The sequence below is a fragment of the Urocitellus parryii genome, chromosome 1 (assembly GCF_045843805.1).
Source record: "Urocitellus parryii isolate mUroPar1 chromosome 1, mUroPar1.hap1, whole genome shotgun sequence".
Lineage (NCBI taxonomy): Eukaryota > Metazoa > Chordata > Mammalia > Rodentia > Sciuridae > Urocitellus > Urocitellus parryii.
The window spans coordinates 40,413,672-40,431,521 of NC_135531.1; positions in this window are offsets into that span (position 1 = coordinate 40,413,672).

The window sequence follows — 17,850 nt, forward strand, 5'->3', positions numbered from 1 at the left end:
TTAGAGTATAGGAATCTCATCTTCTGTTTCAAGAAAATATCTTATTTCTTCTTCAAAACTATCTCCTTTTGTTTATAATCATGTTCTTACCAGTAACTCTTATATTAATAACTTCCCTAAATGTCCTAATATTTGATTTTAAAATATTAATTAATTCCCCAATTCCATCCTGAGTCCTTTACTGAATTGTTGTGTAAAATATTGATATATTAGACAAGATATTGTCTTCCAGAAAGTAGCAAAATATCAAATTCAAACCAAGTTCTTAATCGCATGGGATGCATGTGATTATTTCTTCAATGAGACACTCAAAACTCCTCTTTCAGCCCAGCTTGGACTGGGTGTTGGATTACATTTGCCAAGTAATTAGCAGATCTGCACTTGGCTATATACTATATTGGCAGACCATCAAATAAAAGTAGAATCCTCTAAAATAATCCCATGATACCCTTTATCAATAATGATAATACTCTCCCAAACTTCTGAACACCTGAAGACAGAAATTGTATTAATTTTTCCTTTTGTTTTATAACCCAATATTTTATTAACTTTGAAATAATATTATGAAAGTTTTCAATTATAAAACTAGATGAAAAAAGGAAAATAAGCTCAAAATTCTATGTTATTTAACCTTAAACACATATTTAACTTGATTATCTAGAAAAAATGTTTTTAGGATTTAGGAAGCAAAATTTATTTATTAAGTAAATTGTAATACAGGGAACACTTACCAAGTACTGTACACAATTTCCTGATCCCCTACAATTATAGAGAGAATCATAAAATATAAATCAATGGCTATCTATGTGTGCGAGTGCATTTTATATTTAGAATGATCATGCATATACCAAGTTTATGCCAACAGTCCTGGATTAGTTATCAATATCATCTCATTTTGTTGTCAAAAGTGTCCCTCTTTGGTGGTCAATTATGTAGTTACTGCAGGTAAGAAAAAGACTATCAGAGCTGGGGTCTGATTTAATTAAATTTTGCCTCTGTCTTTTACCTGTTTCTTGACATATGCCTCCTTATTTTCATTCAGTAGAAGCCATAATTGAACTTAAATTACAAGATTATTGTGAAGACAAAGTGAAAGGTTTGCAAAATGACACAACTCCAGTGTTTGGCACTACTGTGGGTACATTGTAAGATCTCACTCCCTAATTTCCTTTATTTGGAAACCCAGGACCTGTTCCATAACTTTGAATGAGATACTAAAATTCAAGGTTATTGTTAAAAAATTTGAACAAATATTATTAAAGTATTAAAACATTTTTTCTCCTATAGATACTTTAACTTCCAGCGTAATTTACTACTGTTATTGTAAGTAAAGAGAAATTAAAAGTTAAAATTATTAGTATGGATTTTTGTCATTAGTCTTTACACTGTGCAATGCCAGTTTTACCTGAGAAGATAAGCATGCTTAATTAATGTTCAGAATCACTGGAATTCTATAATTTGTACTCCTTAATTTGTGCTTGCATATACATTTCACTCTTACCTGAACAGTGAAAGAGTCATATAGAACTAACTCAATACCACTTTATACCCAAACATCCTATCAATGGGTAGGAAAAGAACTGAAAGGATTAGGATTGCCCTATTGCCTTTCTTTTTCCTTCTGTCATCATTTTCAAGTTAAGTAGTTGATTCATATAGGGATGTGACACAGGAAATGAAGTGATAGAGTTCCTTGGACATTTCAGTTTTCTGCTATTCCCTTCTTATGCCTTCAAAGAAATTTCTGACTCAACAGCAGAAAAGATGATCTTTTATTAGTGCTCTCATCTTTTCCATGGAAATGTAACACAACTTAATTTGAACCCTGAGCCTCCCTATGTTCCCACAGTGATGAGACCCCTGGAATTGTCTGTTCAAAACAAACGCTTTGGAAAATTAACCCTAAAAGAACTGCACATGGTGTGCATTTATGCTGATCTGCAGTACTGCATCCCTTTACGATTCACTCATAAAATATTAGCTTAAAATTTTTATTATCAAGAATTCAGGTAGTAACATCATTAAAGCATGCACAAAGTCCTTCCAAATGGCAAGCCATGTTCTGCATCACAGGTCACAAACCTATGGAGCTGACCTTGTGAAAGCATAAATACATAAGGGAAAACTTTCCTGTGGCTATCAGAAGAACCATGCAATAAAAATAAGACCATTAAAGAAAGAGAGAACTTTGAACGTAAGTAACCAGGGTAAAAAGAGAAACATAAAATGTCAAAAAGAACACTATAAAATTAACCGGGAGTTTACCAATTATATCCTCACCTACCAGTTTCACTTCAGAAGTAAGAACTCTTCTCTTTCTGTATGTAAATTACTACTCTTAATGTTTTACTTCTTGCCAAAATTTGATAATTATACCTCTCCCTGAATTGGTGTAGGTAGGACAAGTCCTATTATGACATTTTTTTCAAGAGGTCAATTGGGTTAATTTGGTCTTTTTTATGAATAAAAGAGAGACTTTTAAATTACTGAGATCAAGTTCAGTTTTCTATTCAAACTCAGATGGTCATATTGAAACTAGGACCATATTATAGTTGTGGACTTTTTCACCTATGTAGATGTATCTGTTATTGAAATAGTGAGGAAAATAGTGATTATTTTCAGTACTAAACTTCTGGTTCACAATTTGAGGCAAGTGAAGCACAGGGGTACTAGTGTACTGTTCTTTAAAAAAGAACAAATGCTCCCATCTCCTTTATATTAACATCTTATAATGAAAAAATAAGTTCAACCTAGATGTTCAATTATAGTTTTACTTTATTTTTTCTAGTACTTTCTGCTTGAGGTTGTTCATATTTCTTAGAAAAAGAGACCAAACTCATTATTTGTCAGTTGAAAAAAAAATTGTCTACCTTATGAAAATAACATTCCTGAATTCACTTTACTACAAAGAACATCATAGTAAATCAACCTTACAGTTTGATGTCATGAATAAACATTACTTTAAGTGAACATTTCCAAGCACCCCAAAATTCTTTAGGAAATTCTAGAATTAACGAAGTTGTGAAGGCCAAAATAAGCTTCAAAACAAACATGCCTGGCATTCATATTTTAAAAAGCCCTTAAAACTAAACAGTAAAGAAGATAATTTTGGGGATACATCGCTTATATGTATGTGCATGTGGGATTTGTATTGTAAATATAAAGGAATAAATCTAGATGAAGCTCTGTCTGCTTCAATGCTTCAGGCTACAACTTTACCCCATTTGAAATAAATTGTACCTTAAATTTGAAGGCAATTTTCTGTAGTTTGGTGTGCAGTACAGATTTCATCTTTGATATTTAGTAAGCCTGAAATCTTTCTAACTTGTGAAGTCTGCATGTCTGCAAACTAGGATGTCTGTGTTTGTGTTTATTACCTTTTTCATGCATGCCTTGAAATGACTAAATTACAGGTATTTTACATGTGTTTTGTGGTCCAAGACAGATACAGTCCACTGGTATAATTTATCTTGAAACACCCTGTTTTACAAAATTACAGAAAAGCACTGCAATTTGCTCAATTTTTTATTTCTAAGACTATGGTAAAATCTTCAAAGCCAGAAGATGCCTTCCAGATAAGAACTTAGCCATGCAATAAACAATTTTCATCAAAGCTCTGGGTTTGGGGAAATAGAGTACAATTGTGGATTTTAAAATCTTGATAATGTTTCTTATTTATTAGCTATTTTGTCTTTTGTATTTTGACCTAATTCAGTCACCAAAGGCATCAACTCTTATATAAGATTAGATACACACACACACACACACACACACACGCACACACACGCACACACGCACACGTACACACACAGACTCACAGAGCAGTCCAAATCAGATTATCTACAATCAAGGTAATTGTGGAGAACAAAATTGTTCATCTGTGCTGTACAGCTGCCTTTTGGATTTTACGTTTGATCCCAAGTGACTGCTGAAGTTACAACTATACAAGTGTTCTTCTCTAACACGTGAAACTTTTGCATTTTAAAAATTTTCTTTAAAAAACACATTTTGATTTCTCCATTCTTCCCAGCAGAATAATCATTAAGGAGCCAAAATCTCAGCAGAAAACCTGCACTTAGATATGATGCAAGATACTGTGGTACTGAAAACAATTTCTGCTAATTTTCAGTGGGTATTTTATTTATATTGTGACTCCATCTTAGATTTAATTATTCTACCTTCTTAACAGCTTAGTGGGTCTGAATATTATTAAAATATCATAATTTTATAGATTAATTCATTGTAAATTTTTGGCATGGAATTTGACACTTAGAAATATTGCTATCAATTATAAAACGTAAATATTTGAGTTTCTTATTAGTGTAGTTCAAGTTTTAAGAATCTTAAAGGATTTTTTTTCCTCTTTTGTCTGCCTATTTAATATTCTGGATAATCTGTCAGAATATATACTGAATATTTGTAGGGATTAATTATTTAAATTCTGCATTTTAAGTAATTATTTCAAGCTATTCTTGATGCAAAATGTTGCCATTATTATCAAAGAGAATTTTCAATTATTTTTAGAATAGCAACTCTTTGAGATGTGATATATTAATCTATAGATATTTTAAAATGTCATTTTACATAGGTTTTGTGCTTTATTTTGATATCTTTCCTTCAGGGGTAAAATTGTCTTTTGCAGATTATTCATAAAGTACAGATTCTTATTAGTGAATAATACTTGAGAAATTTATATATTTTCTCAATCCATAGTTTCAAATTTATATTTTATAATATATATATATACTACATATATTTTGCACTTATTTCACTTAATAATATCATATATCTTAGAATTTACAAGTAATAAAGACATGTCGTTATTTTTGCAGAAAATGCAAAATATTTCACTAAGACAAAACTTCTGCATTTTATAGTTTGCACTTCAAGTCACCTTCCTGTTTGTTCCCTATGCTATGACTGAACTTAGCACTGTATTGGCCCACAATGAACCAAAGGGGTTGGCCTCTCCGAAGTAGTGATAACAGTAGTGTCGTAGCTGCCTAGAGATATCAATCCTTTTATAAAGTTGTAATGATTCATTTAAAATATAAGAACTCAAAAGATGCTGATTCAATCCAAACAACAACAGCAGAAGTCTAGATTGAGGGGAAAAAAAAAGATTGTTTCAAAGCAAACATGAAAACTGTTAATCAGTATCAAAGTTATGAAAACTGATGCTAATTACTAACATTTACTTTGAGTTCATTGTATGGTATATGTTGTCCTGAATATTTTATAGGTGGCATCACTGAATCTTCAAAATTTTATGTAAAGGATTATTGATATTCTAATCTAGGTTTGTCTAACTTCAAAGCCAGTCCAGTGTAATAGTAACACATGCTGGAAACACATTATTTATGTACCACCTATATGAAATATATACATTATAATGTGATCCTCAGAAAGCAATATTACATTAATAGATAAATATAATTAAGAAGAAAAATTCCAAAATTGTAATAAAGGCTCAGTTTTAATATAGAGAACAACACTGAACTAGATCTCAGGAAAGCAAACATTTTGCCTCATACCTTCAAATCACTCAGTGAGCCTGGTCTATATAGATGTAAAAATTCTATACGTCAGATAATATTTGTCTTACTAAGTGCCAATTTAGAGAAAAACAGGATAAACAGTAAAATTCCTCTTTCTAAATATATACATTTTACCTATTAAGTAGTCTTTTAAATACAATTTGCAAACTTTATAAAAACATCAATAATTTATTGGTAAAAATATTATTGGAATAAATCATTGAATATAGAATGATAAATAAAAATGTCATTTACAGGAGAAATTAGGAAGAAGAAATATGTTGATTAACCTTTGCCTTTAAGAATCTATTAATGTAATAAAGATATAAAAATATTTTAATAATGAATATTAAATAAACTAATACAAGACTCAGAAATTTTGCTGAAAATGGGAAAGAAATTAACAAATGAAATACTACTATCAAGCCTTCATGGTCATGGTCATTTGGGAGCTGGAATTTTGGGAAAGAAAAAGATTTGAGTAACTAGCAACATATATTTTTTTCTGTTTTTTTTTTTTTTCATGTGGATCTGGGATATTCAGGAAGGAATGTTTCCACCTGCCTTTGCTTACAGAATTATAAGCATATTGGACCAAATGGATGGGCATTTGCCTGTTTTAGTCCATTCCTCACCACTTACTATGTCCTTGCCATTGTTGACATTTGGCTACTTACTCAACCTCTCTGAAATTCATCTTTAAATTAGTTATAATGTTAACTGGTTCATTCACTGTGGAATTAATAACAATTATAGCTAAGTTACATTGAAAGCTAAATAAATGACTGGCATTGTGTTGTTTTAAAGCATATCACAAAAGTATATCTAAATAGTATGCACTATTATCCTTATTACATATTGCAAACCAGAAATTCAAAGGAGTTAAATACTAGCTATTTTGTGTCATGTAAATCTGGGTTTGAATTTAGGTGCTGGATACATTAGCTACATATTTTATTATTATATTACCCTCAGATCCTGAGATACTGTTTAAAATGTGGTACATAAAGAAAATAACAACTGTTGGCAAGGATATGGAGAAATTGTAATCTTTATGCACTAGTGGTAGAAATGTAAAATGGTTTGTTTTTTTGTGGAAAACTGTGTAATAGGTGGCATCTCAAAAAATTAAATGGAGTACTATAGGACACAGCAATTCCACTTCTGGATAAACACCCCCCAAAAGTGCAAGCAGGAAGTTGTAATAGGTGTGTTCACAGCAGCATAATTCTCAATAGACAAGAGGTGGAAGCATACAATTATTCATCAGTGGATGAGCAGACAAATATAATGTGTTATATACGTAGAATGATGTATGATTCAGTCTTAGAAAAGGAGAAGATTCTGACTCACACTAAAGCATGCATGAATATTGAGGACATTATGATAACTGAAATAAGCCTTCGGCCAATAGCAAAGATGCCTACAGTAGTCGGCATAGAGACAAAAAGTTGAGTGGTGGTTACTAGAGGCTGAGAAAAGAGAATTATGAGGAGCTATTCAGCTGGTATGGGGTTTATGTTTTGCAAAATAAAAAGACTATCCAAGGGTAGAATATAGTGATGGGGGCACAACAATATGAATGCATGTACTGTCACCAAACAATATACTTAAAAATGGTAAAACCAAAACAGTTCAACTAGATATTTTCTAAAAGTGTGATGTGTGTGTGTGTGTGTGTGTGTGTGTGTGTGTGTGTTGGTGGAGTTGAAGGAGTTGAAGAAGCTAGTGGTCACTCTTTTACTCTTTTTTTTTTTTTAGATAAAAGAAGAAGAAAAAATAGGAGTCTGACAAAATTAACTAAATTTTACTAACCACAACCTTTTTCATTTTTATGTAGATTGTATAGGAAAGACATCAAAATTACCACATATTGTAATTTTAGTCACTTCCTTGAAAAATACGTTTGGTCCAAGCTCAATGCTGACATCTTCTAATTAACTGATCATGATTTGGGGACACCAGTCCATGCTGCTTTTTAAATCAAACACCAAGCTGAAAGGCAGGTCATAGGAAGTCAGTTTAAAGACTCTATAATATACACTTTAATTGCTGAGCTATCTTTTTCTTTAAAGTTGTAATTCCCCAATTTTGGATATCACAGTAAATTTGACACAAAAGATAGCATCTTAACATAGTATTACTTAACAAAGATGGCTGTCATTTCTGTCACATGAAAACCCTGTCAGAAACCACACTTCTACTTTTCTGTTGCCATAGATACCATTTTTCCTCTTGTGATCAAAAGTAAAAAACACAGCTCGGTGTCATGATTCGACTATAAAGAATTGAAACCACTTCAGAAATGTATACAAAGACTCAGGAGCAAGTCACTTCTCATTGGGATTTCAGTTACACAAAGTGAAATTCTAGACATCAATAGTTTCTTGGGCAGTGCAGAACCTGAATAATGGAACACTAATAATGCAAAAGTAAATTGCTACATGAAACCAAAATGCATGTTAGAATCAACATATTGTTTCTAGATTCATTTCTCATCCCTTAGATATTTTGCATTTTATATATAAAACTTAAGCCAGACAAATCTAGTTTGAATTCAACACACTGGGTTCCATTTAACACAATGATAAAAGAGAGAAAACCTCCATTGTTCTTGTGGGTGTTTTTATCCTGAAATGTATGTAATTTTGTTTTGAAGAATGGTAGTCACAGACTATCTATTGTTTAAGGGCATATTAATAAAGGGTGTATGTTTGTAAATCTGGGAAGACTGAAGAGCAAAATAGTTCAAATTAAAATGAAAACACTGATGAAAGTACTTATATGGCTAAAAATCACATTATTTATTTATTTATTTATTTTTGCATTATGATTGTTAATGCACCATTATACCATAATTTATCATATCTCTTATTGTATATAAGGTATGTTGACACCAAATTCACATCTTCATACATGTATTTTGTATAATGATGAGGGTCTCCTTCCACCATCCTTGCTATTCCCCTTTTCCCTCCCTTTCCCTTCCACCCCATTCCCTATCTAGAGGTAATCTTCCTCCCTTGCTCTCCCTCCCAACCCCAATTTGAGTCACCCCCCTTATATCAGAGAAGACATTCAGCATTTGTTTTTTGGGGGGATTGGCTAACTTCACTTAGCATAATCTTCTTTAATGCCATCAGTTTCCCTGCAAATGCCATGATCTTATTTTTTTTTATTGCTGAGCTATATTCCATTGCGTATAAATGCCACATTCTTTTTTTATCCATTAATCCACTGAAGGACATCTAAGTTGGCTAGCAGCACAATTCACAATAGCTAAAAATCACCTTTACAGAAATAAAAAACACGCAAGCAAACAATCACCTTCATATGCCACTAGTAACCTACCCACTGTGGGATTCTGCCAGGCCTTTGCTGGAAAATAGTTTAACTTTCTCTGGTCTTTCGAAAAGTATCCTGGGTGTGAATAATGACAGAAGACCTGAGAATTTATGCTGGAGTGCCTTGGAAGTCTATAGTGATTAAAAAGGCAGGTTTGTTCCACTTTCTTCCTGTTGAAGATGAATAGTCCTAGCCAAAAAATAACCCCAAATTAAAACGAACCCCCCAAAAAGGAAAAAAAAGCTGATCAATACAACTGTTAGGAAATCGCTCATTTTTTTTTTTTTGTGGAACAGTAATGTGGGAACAGACTGTTAAGTTGTCACACTTCCTAAATGCAATCAGCATTATTTCATATTGAATAACATTTGCAGAGTCAAATACTTATCATTAGTTATTTCCTACAATTACTGAGAGTCAACAGGTAAGATTATTGACCTAGATGTAAACTGGAGTCCAACACTTGCTAATATGGGACATTGAATAAAGTTAATATAAGCCTGAATTTTCTCATCAACATAACAGTTATGATGATAATATCTACCTTGTGGGATTACTACAGAGTTTAAAAGATAAAATAAAAAAAATTATCGAAAGTCCAATCACATGGGAAGTGAATATTAATTAAAACTATATTCAGTAACATAAAAATGGCTGTACATCAACATGAGACTACCATGTTATTTAATGGAAAGTATAAATCTGTTGTGGAAGTTTGCTTTTTGTTTTTTTCCTAAATTACATTTGATTTTAGCACAGTTCCATACAAAAACACCAACTGAATTTATTTGGGTGAGAACAGAAGAATTTGGAAAAATGAAACCCAGTAACTGAAAATAATTTTAGAAAGAATATGAATAATCCAATAGTTTTTAAGATGTAACAAAAAAAATCTAAATACTATGGTTATATTGGAAGAATTACTAAGGGGTATGTTAGAAGATTGAAGTCCAAAATCTACTCCAGCATATATAACACTTTGCTATGACAAAAATATCATAGGAATCAGTGAAATGAATGCTTACTCATTAAATAATCTTAGAAAGATTGTTCGAGAACAAAAGCCAGGCTTTATTACTTGTCTTACTTAGAAATAACACACAGGTGAGAGAAAACATTAGTTATAAAAATTTTAATCATTCAAATATCTAAATGAAAAACCAAGTGAATAACAATATATTTAAGATTGGAACATGGATCTGTGGGTACACAAAGCCATTGTAGAATTTCCAGAGGGAAAGGTATAGAGATATAAATAAAATGTTAAATATTACATATTAATATTTTCAAATCTATTGTGTAGAGTTAATGACAAAATGAGATATGATGTTTGTATTAATAATATTACACCAAGAACATTTTCAAGTCATTTAAGTAACTAACTCCACATTGGAAAATACGTCCCAAATCATTCAGGCATTTTTCAGAGGAAGAAAATCAAATGGCTACTAAAATACATGAATGTTTTATGCCATCAAAATTAAGTACTGCTAAATATTAAAGAGGATCCTAAAATTGGCAAATATGAAAAAATTCTAAATACTCAGTTTGATATGGTTGGACCAGGAATCTGCTAAGGTACCTTTAGAATACTAATTTGGTCTGGTCTTTCAGGAAAGCAATTTGGACAAATATATCTTTTATTTTGTATATTGTCTTTTTCTAACAACTGTTGCTCACAATCTTTCCTAAAGAGACAGGAAACAAAGATCTATGTAGAAACTTTTTATTACATTGTTTTTATTATGCTAATAGTAAGCAATCTAATGAGCAATAATTATGGAAAAGTTAAGTAAATAATATATCCATTATTTGAATTTTATTCATTATAATATTTGTAAAAGCCATTTAATGGCATTAAAATATCTTTACCAAATAGAGCAGAGCAGTTGTCTAATTGGATAATTTGAATGGGGTATAAACAACTATGAGCAATCTATATTTATATGAGTACTTTAGAAATAAATCCAATGAGCATATTAATAACAGTATCTTGTTGGAATGGTGGTGAAAATACATCTCAACCTTTTCTCTATACATGTTTGTATTTGCTTGATTTCCCAAAAAGTATAATTTAAGAAAATCCCATGTGTCATGAACCTTGAGTATTTCATATTCTTTCAAACAGTGTAAACCTAAAACCACCTTCATGTGGTAGATTTTCTTTTCTCCATCATTCAGTTAGAAAAACAGAGATAGTGTATGATTTGCTTGAGATCGTAGCACAGAAATGTGACAGAATGACACTCTGATTCCACGGTTGGTTTTGTTATTAGGAATTTATCGTAAATTGTAACAGTCATTGTTTATATATACTTCTTATAATGATTGTAAATAAATTAATATATCACTTAAAATATCACTCTAATAAATGATTTAATAAGTGCTTATATCAAAATGAATTATGATTTTTGGTCTCAGTTGATCCTAAAACATTGGAATTCATTAATTTAAGGTTTATGGACACTTCTCAGTTTTTAATACCTGTGTTGCACTTCTTCTTTAGAGGAAAATAACAAGCTGTATTGCTACTATTGATATTTTAAAATTAACCTGGAAACAAATAACAGTAAAGAAATCAAGTCTAGTGATTAGTTGGTGAAGCACTCCCTATTGCCTTCTCAAAAAAAGCTTTTCTGCTTCAATAATGGCATGTCATATAAAGGAAACATCTAGTCTCCTCAGCTTACAACTGCCATGCCAGCAATTAAAATGAGTGGTTTGGAATTTCTTTTAATATTATGAAAAATTCTTGGTACTAACAGTATTTTTAAATGAAAAGAACATGTTAAGGGGTAAAATATTCCTATTAGTTATCTTAACATAGATTTGTTATGCTCTACTTCCAAGCAGTATAGCTAATAGTGTTTTTATTTTGTAATATGGTGCATTTCAGAATATATATTTATCAGTGAGCTGTAATACGATGATTAAAATTTTAAGAAATTATCTTTGCATCCAAAATTCCATATTTTTACAAAACACAGTATTTTATAATTTTATATATATATTAAAAATCTGATTTGGGGATTTTTAAAACAGTAAATTTGTATCAATTATCAATGTGAGATTTACAAACATAGTATTTTATATATATATATATATATATATATATATATATATATATATATATATTTGGTAAAAATCTGATTTGGAGATTTTTTAAACAGTAAATTTGTATCAATTATCAATGTTAAGAGTTGACTATAGGCAGGTAAAATTCTATCTGATGACCTGAAAAAGTGTAGTGAGCTCATAGATCCCTGAAACACCCCAGAGCAGCCCCTGAAAAGGTATTTCAGTAACAAATGCAGAATTTCTTTCTATATCTCATTTCCTCTATTTCATCATTTCTTCCTAAACAAATATTTCTCTAGTAGACAATAATTTGTCACTTTAGACCAAAGAGAAACAGAAATGCATACTCCAAAATAAATAATGGTACATTTTAGCACAAGTTGTTCTATAATCAGTTTTATAATTCTAATATAATTCTAAAGACTTCTCACTTAATCTGTATGAATATATATGCATATGTATACAAATCAATGTAGTAAATACTTTTAGAAACAATAACAGCCACTAAAAATACATTTTTTATCCTCAATTTTAGAAAAGATGACTAAAGTTATCACTTAGTAAATACAAGCAGATGCCCTTAACTGTTGGTGGACAACAAAAGTCAGACTGCAGGAACTTTTGATTTTTCTTATGGATCCCTCAATGAGTGAATCAGATATCTAAAAATACTTTACAATTAATATAACCTCTATAATTTAAAATATAAGCACAATACCTACGCTCATTTTGAAGTATTTTTTGGTGTTTTAATTTGATTAAATAATTTTAAGTTTAAATGTCAAAATTTTTATAAAAAAAATTAATGTTAGAGGGAATTGTAACTACTCTAAAAATCTGCTGCAAACTAAAATAACCAAAATGATATCAAAATGTATTTCCTTCAAATACAAAGTGGAATGCATACTATGAATGCATTTAAACATGGTTGTCTATATGTGTATGAGATGCATATAATCTTATAAAGCATGTTAATAAGAATATAATTTTCCAATGATTTAACTTATAACTGTTTTATACAATTCAGAAAATAAAATAAATTTTATATTTAATTCCACTCCAAGTTTTAAGAGCATCACAGATTAAATGAAAAAGATGTGTCAAGAAATATTTAGCATTGTTCAAACTTTATGAAATATAAGATTTAAAATATTCCAATCATTTAATTTTGAGGCTGTATTTGCTAAAGTAACCAAATAAATGAAAGAAGCCTTTTTCTCAGAGTATTGAGCTTTCTAAGAGAAAAATGTGCTATTGGTTAATACATATTTATGCTAACACATTTGGAAAAATGAAAACATATTGTGAATCAGAAAAGGAAACATGACATATGTGAATAATAGGGAAAAAATAATAGTTTGCACAAAGCATATATAACAAAAGTTCTAAAAGAATGGCAAGTGTAACCCAAATAAACAGCAATTCTATAAAATATATTTTTCTTTGGAAAGTCATAGTAGCAGAGAACTTCACATGATGTTAATTCACATCATCACAGTTACCAAAGTAATCATGATTTAAATTTTCTTTGCTATCAGCCAGTATTTGTCTCTTTTTTAATATTTGAATTGATCTATATTTATTCAGTATAAAACACTGTACAGTTGGTAGAATTGTTTTAACAAAAAATAGCAAAATCCAAGCATAAAAAATACTGGTTATGTAATATCCTACTTAATTTTTTTAATGGAGCCTCATTTTAGTCAAAAGACAGAGTAGTTAATTATATGCATTCTCTTGAGTTACTTCTTTATGATTTGACAACTAGCTCGGCAGCTGTTCCTGTAAATATGACAATAAATTTTTAAATCTCCAGAGAACTGGTAAATACGAGCAGATGCACTTAACTGCTGGTGGGCAACAAAAGTCAGACTGCAGGAAACTGTGGCACTAATGTAGCTCTTGATTAATCTCTAATTACAGTTTTGTCATCTTAGCAGGGAGACAAAACTATATCACTTCCTAAATAGGCAAGCAGCATTTTGGCACCTAGCAACCAGCAGTTTGTTCCTATTAGCTGCAGTGGACTCAATGCTGTTACATGGGAGGTGGTTATGGATCACTGCCCTATTATTTATGGAGCAGCATTTCCAGAGGCCTTCACAACAGTAGATAAATTAGCAGCTTAATAGGCCAGCACTAACTAAAAACATAGCATAAGCTGAAGCACCAAGTATGAAATTAAAATGTTACTTGCCCATAATGTTAATGTTTGCATCATCCACAAAAAGAAACACTCATTTTTTTCTGTTAATTATTCAGAAAAGATAATGAATATGAGAATGTTGCTGAAAATCATATGAACATTTTTTAATAATTTCATATTCTTTTATAAAATACCTATATTAAGTCGCTCATAATATTTTTTCATTTCTTTTTTTTTAAATTCATTTTCCTCCTCATGAGGGGATTCTCTTGGTTTCATTCTTAAGCCCAGAGATGTTAGGTGGCAAGCATTAATTAGGACTAGTGCAGCTACAAGAGAGCCCTAAGTATCTGTATAAAAGTGCCTTATTAAGCTCAAAATGGGCAAATGAGGCTGATTCTTATCATGCTTCCATTTCCCTTTCACTTTAGGTGCGATGAAAACGTCTAAGGAATGACCTCACACCTCTTTCTGGTGTCAGTAATTTGAAGGGAGATATAAAATTCTTAAGTATTTTTTTTTCAAAAGGCAATCCACAGGGAGGTTTGCTTAATTAAAATTAATGGAACATCTTCTTTATTCTCAATGGGGGAGATTATGCTATAAATATGATCCTAATCAGGAGCTTCAAACTTATAAAAACTTTTCATTTGATATACTTTTACTAAAAATTAGTTCCATACAGAATGGCATAATACTACATAATAATAAGTATTTTAAAAATACTCCCTGTATTTTTCCATAACAATTCCTATTAAAATAATTTCATCCAAAATGAAAATGGCCTATGTATTATGTCATAGTAATAAGGTAAGCTTTTTAAATTAAAAACTGACACTGAAGTGGTACATAATTAACAAAATAAAATTCCTATTATTTATCTGTGTAGAACCACCTGCAGCAACAGTTGGGAAACCACTTTATTGAAATGTGACCACTGACAATAGAATCTGTTTATGTCTACTTATTATTTCTCTCTCAAAGAATTCTTTCTTTTTGGAGTTAGTTTTTTGAGGAACCTCTATTCTATTTTCCAAAATGAGCACACTAATTTATATTCTCTGTAACAGTGTACAAGGCTGCCCTTCACTCCACAGACTCACCAACACCTGTTATCCTTCTTCTTTTTGATAATTATCATCCTAACACATACAGGGTGATATCTCATTGTGGGCTTGATTTGCACTACTCTGATAATAAAGAGATGTTGAGGATTTTTTTTTAATTTATATATTGCCTATTCACAGCTCTTCTTTGGAAATGTCCATCCAGATCCTTAAATTTTAAATTGACTTTTTTTTTCATTGAGCTGTTTTAGTTCCTTCCACAGTTTGGATATTAGTTCTATACAAGATGTATGGTATGCAAATATTTTCCCCCTAATTCCTAAGGATTTGAAGTTGACATATCACAAAATATCTGTACTCCCTTATTCATTTCAGCTTCATTCCAAATAGTTAAGATATAGGAGCAAATTAAATGCCGGTCAGTGGATGAATGAATAGATGAAAGTATCTACATAATGAAATACAATGTATTCTTTAAAAGGATACAAATTCTCATTTGTGATAGCATGCTTGGAACTGGAAGTCATTTTGCTAAGTAAAATAAGCAAGGCACAGAAAAATAAATATTGTGTGATTTCACAAAGATGAGGAATCTAAAAATCAGTATAATAGAAACAGAAAGGTAATGACAGACAGGCAAAGGGAGACATGGGGACAGGGAATATGTTGACCAAATTATACAAATCTCATACTAGAGGAATACATTTTAGTGATATAATATACAGCATGATGACCAAGGCTAATAAGTATGCACTGTATATTTCAAAAATGACAAAAAAAATAGACATTTAGCATTCTTACCATGTAGAAAGATCAGGTGGTGAGGTGATGAATATTAGTTTGATTTATTTTTTCTACAATGTATACATAAAAGCATTGCATTGTACTCCATAAAATATACATAATAATTATGAGTTCATCAAAATGAATGTGAATATAATTATTTATTCATATTATATCAATTATCTTTTCAGAAATTTTCAGTCTAAGATTCCTTATGTTATTTTACACTAAAAATGTAACACTAGAGCTGCTTGGGAGGCTGAGGCAGGAGGATTGCAAATTCAAAGACAGCCTCGGCAATGTAGGGAGACCCTAAGCAACTTAGTGAAATCCTGTCTCAAAATAGTAAATTAATAAACAATCAAACAAACAAATAAATAAATAAAAATAGCTGAGGATGTGGCTCAGGTGAAGTACCACTGGGTTCAATCCATGGTACCAAAAAAAAAAAAAAAGTAACACTAGCAGATGACAAAGTTTGGAAAGAAAGTTGTGGATTACATTCTAGTATGTGGAATTAAAATGCCTTTCACTAGCTAAGTGAAGACTATAGGTAACTACTTGTTGTTCAGAAGATTTTTACTTTGAAGTCCCCCCATTTTTAGACTCTTGGTTTTCTTTCTTGAGCTTTAGGACACTAATTAAGGAAGTCAGCGTCTGTGCCAATGTGTTGGAATGTTTTCCTACAGCAGTTGTGGTATTTCTGATCTATTTCCTCAGTCGTTTATCCACATTGAGGTGATTTCTGTATGGGATGAAAGATAAGGATCTATTTTAAATTTTGTACATGTGAATATCCATTTGTTTTTTTAAAAATGCTATCTTTCCTCCAATGTATGTTTTTGGCACGTTTTTAAAAGATCAGATGACTGAATCTGTGTGGGCTTTTCTCTGTCTTCTACTCGGGTCCATTGATCTTTATGTCTGTTTGGAAGGTGATACCATGCTGTGTTTGTAACTATAACTTGTTAGTGTCTTTGGAGATCAGTATTATGATTCTACCAGTATCATTCTTGTTGCTCAGGATCAATTTGACAATTCTGAAGCTTTTATTCTTTTTTATGAATTGTGGGATTATTTTTTTAGTACCATGAAAAATATATTATGTATTTTAGTGAGGAATTCATTGAATCTGAATATTGCTTTTGGTCATATGGCTATTTTGATGATATTAATTCTGTCTATCCAAAAGCATGGTAGATCTTTCCATCTCCTAAAGCCTTCAGTTTCTTTCTGTAGTGTTTTGTAATTGTAGTGTTTTTTTAAATGTTCACTATAAAGATCTTTAACCTTCTTGGTTAGATTTAGTCCCAGGTTTTTTGTTTTGGTTTGTTTTGTTTCTGAGACTATTGTGAATGGAATTGTTTTCCTAATGTTTTTCCTCAGTAGATTCATTACTGGAGCTTTGGAAAGCTATTGATTTTGTATGTTGATCATACCTCCTGTTATTTGGCTTAATTTATCAACACTAGAAGTCTTCTGTTGAAGTATTTTGGGTCTAAGTAAAGAATCATTTCATCAACAAAGATAATCCAACTTTTGGTTGGATAGAAGTCTGAAATTCAGATGAGAACTCAAAACGAGAGAGAAGTTTCAGACTCCTTGTTCTAGAGGCAGTAATGGAAGCATCAGTCTTGGAGAAGATATGGCACAGAGAAAATGGAACAGAGGAAAATGAAAATCAAAAAAGTCTTGAGAAATTTCAACATCTAAGGACCAGGTAGAATAAGTTGAAGTGAAAAAAAAGGAAAAGTATGAGGAAAAAAAATGGAAAACATGGCATTGTCTATGCAAAGACATGCCTTTAAGAGAAATAAAACAATGCATTTGAATGTAATCAAAAGACCAGATATTATGAGAATTAAGATATACTGATTGACTTGAAATTCAGCAT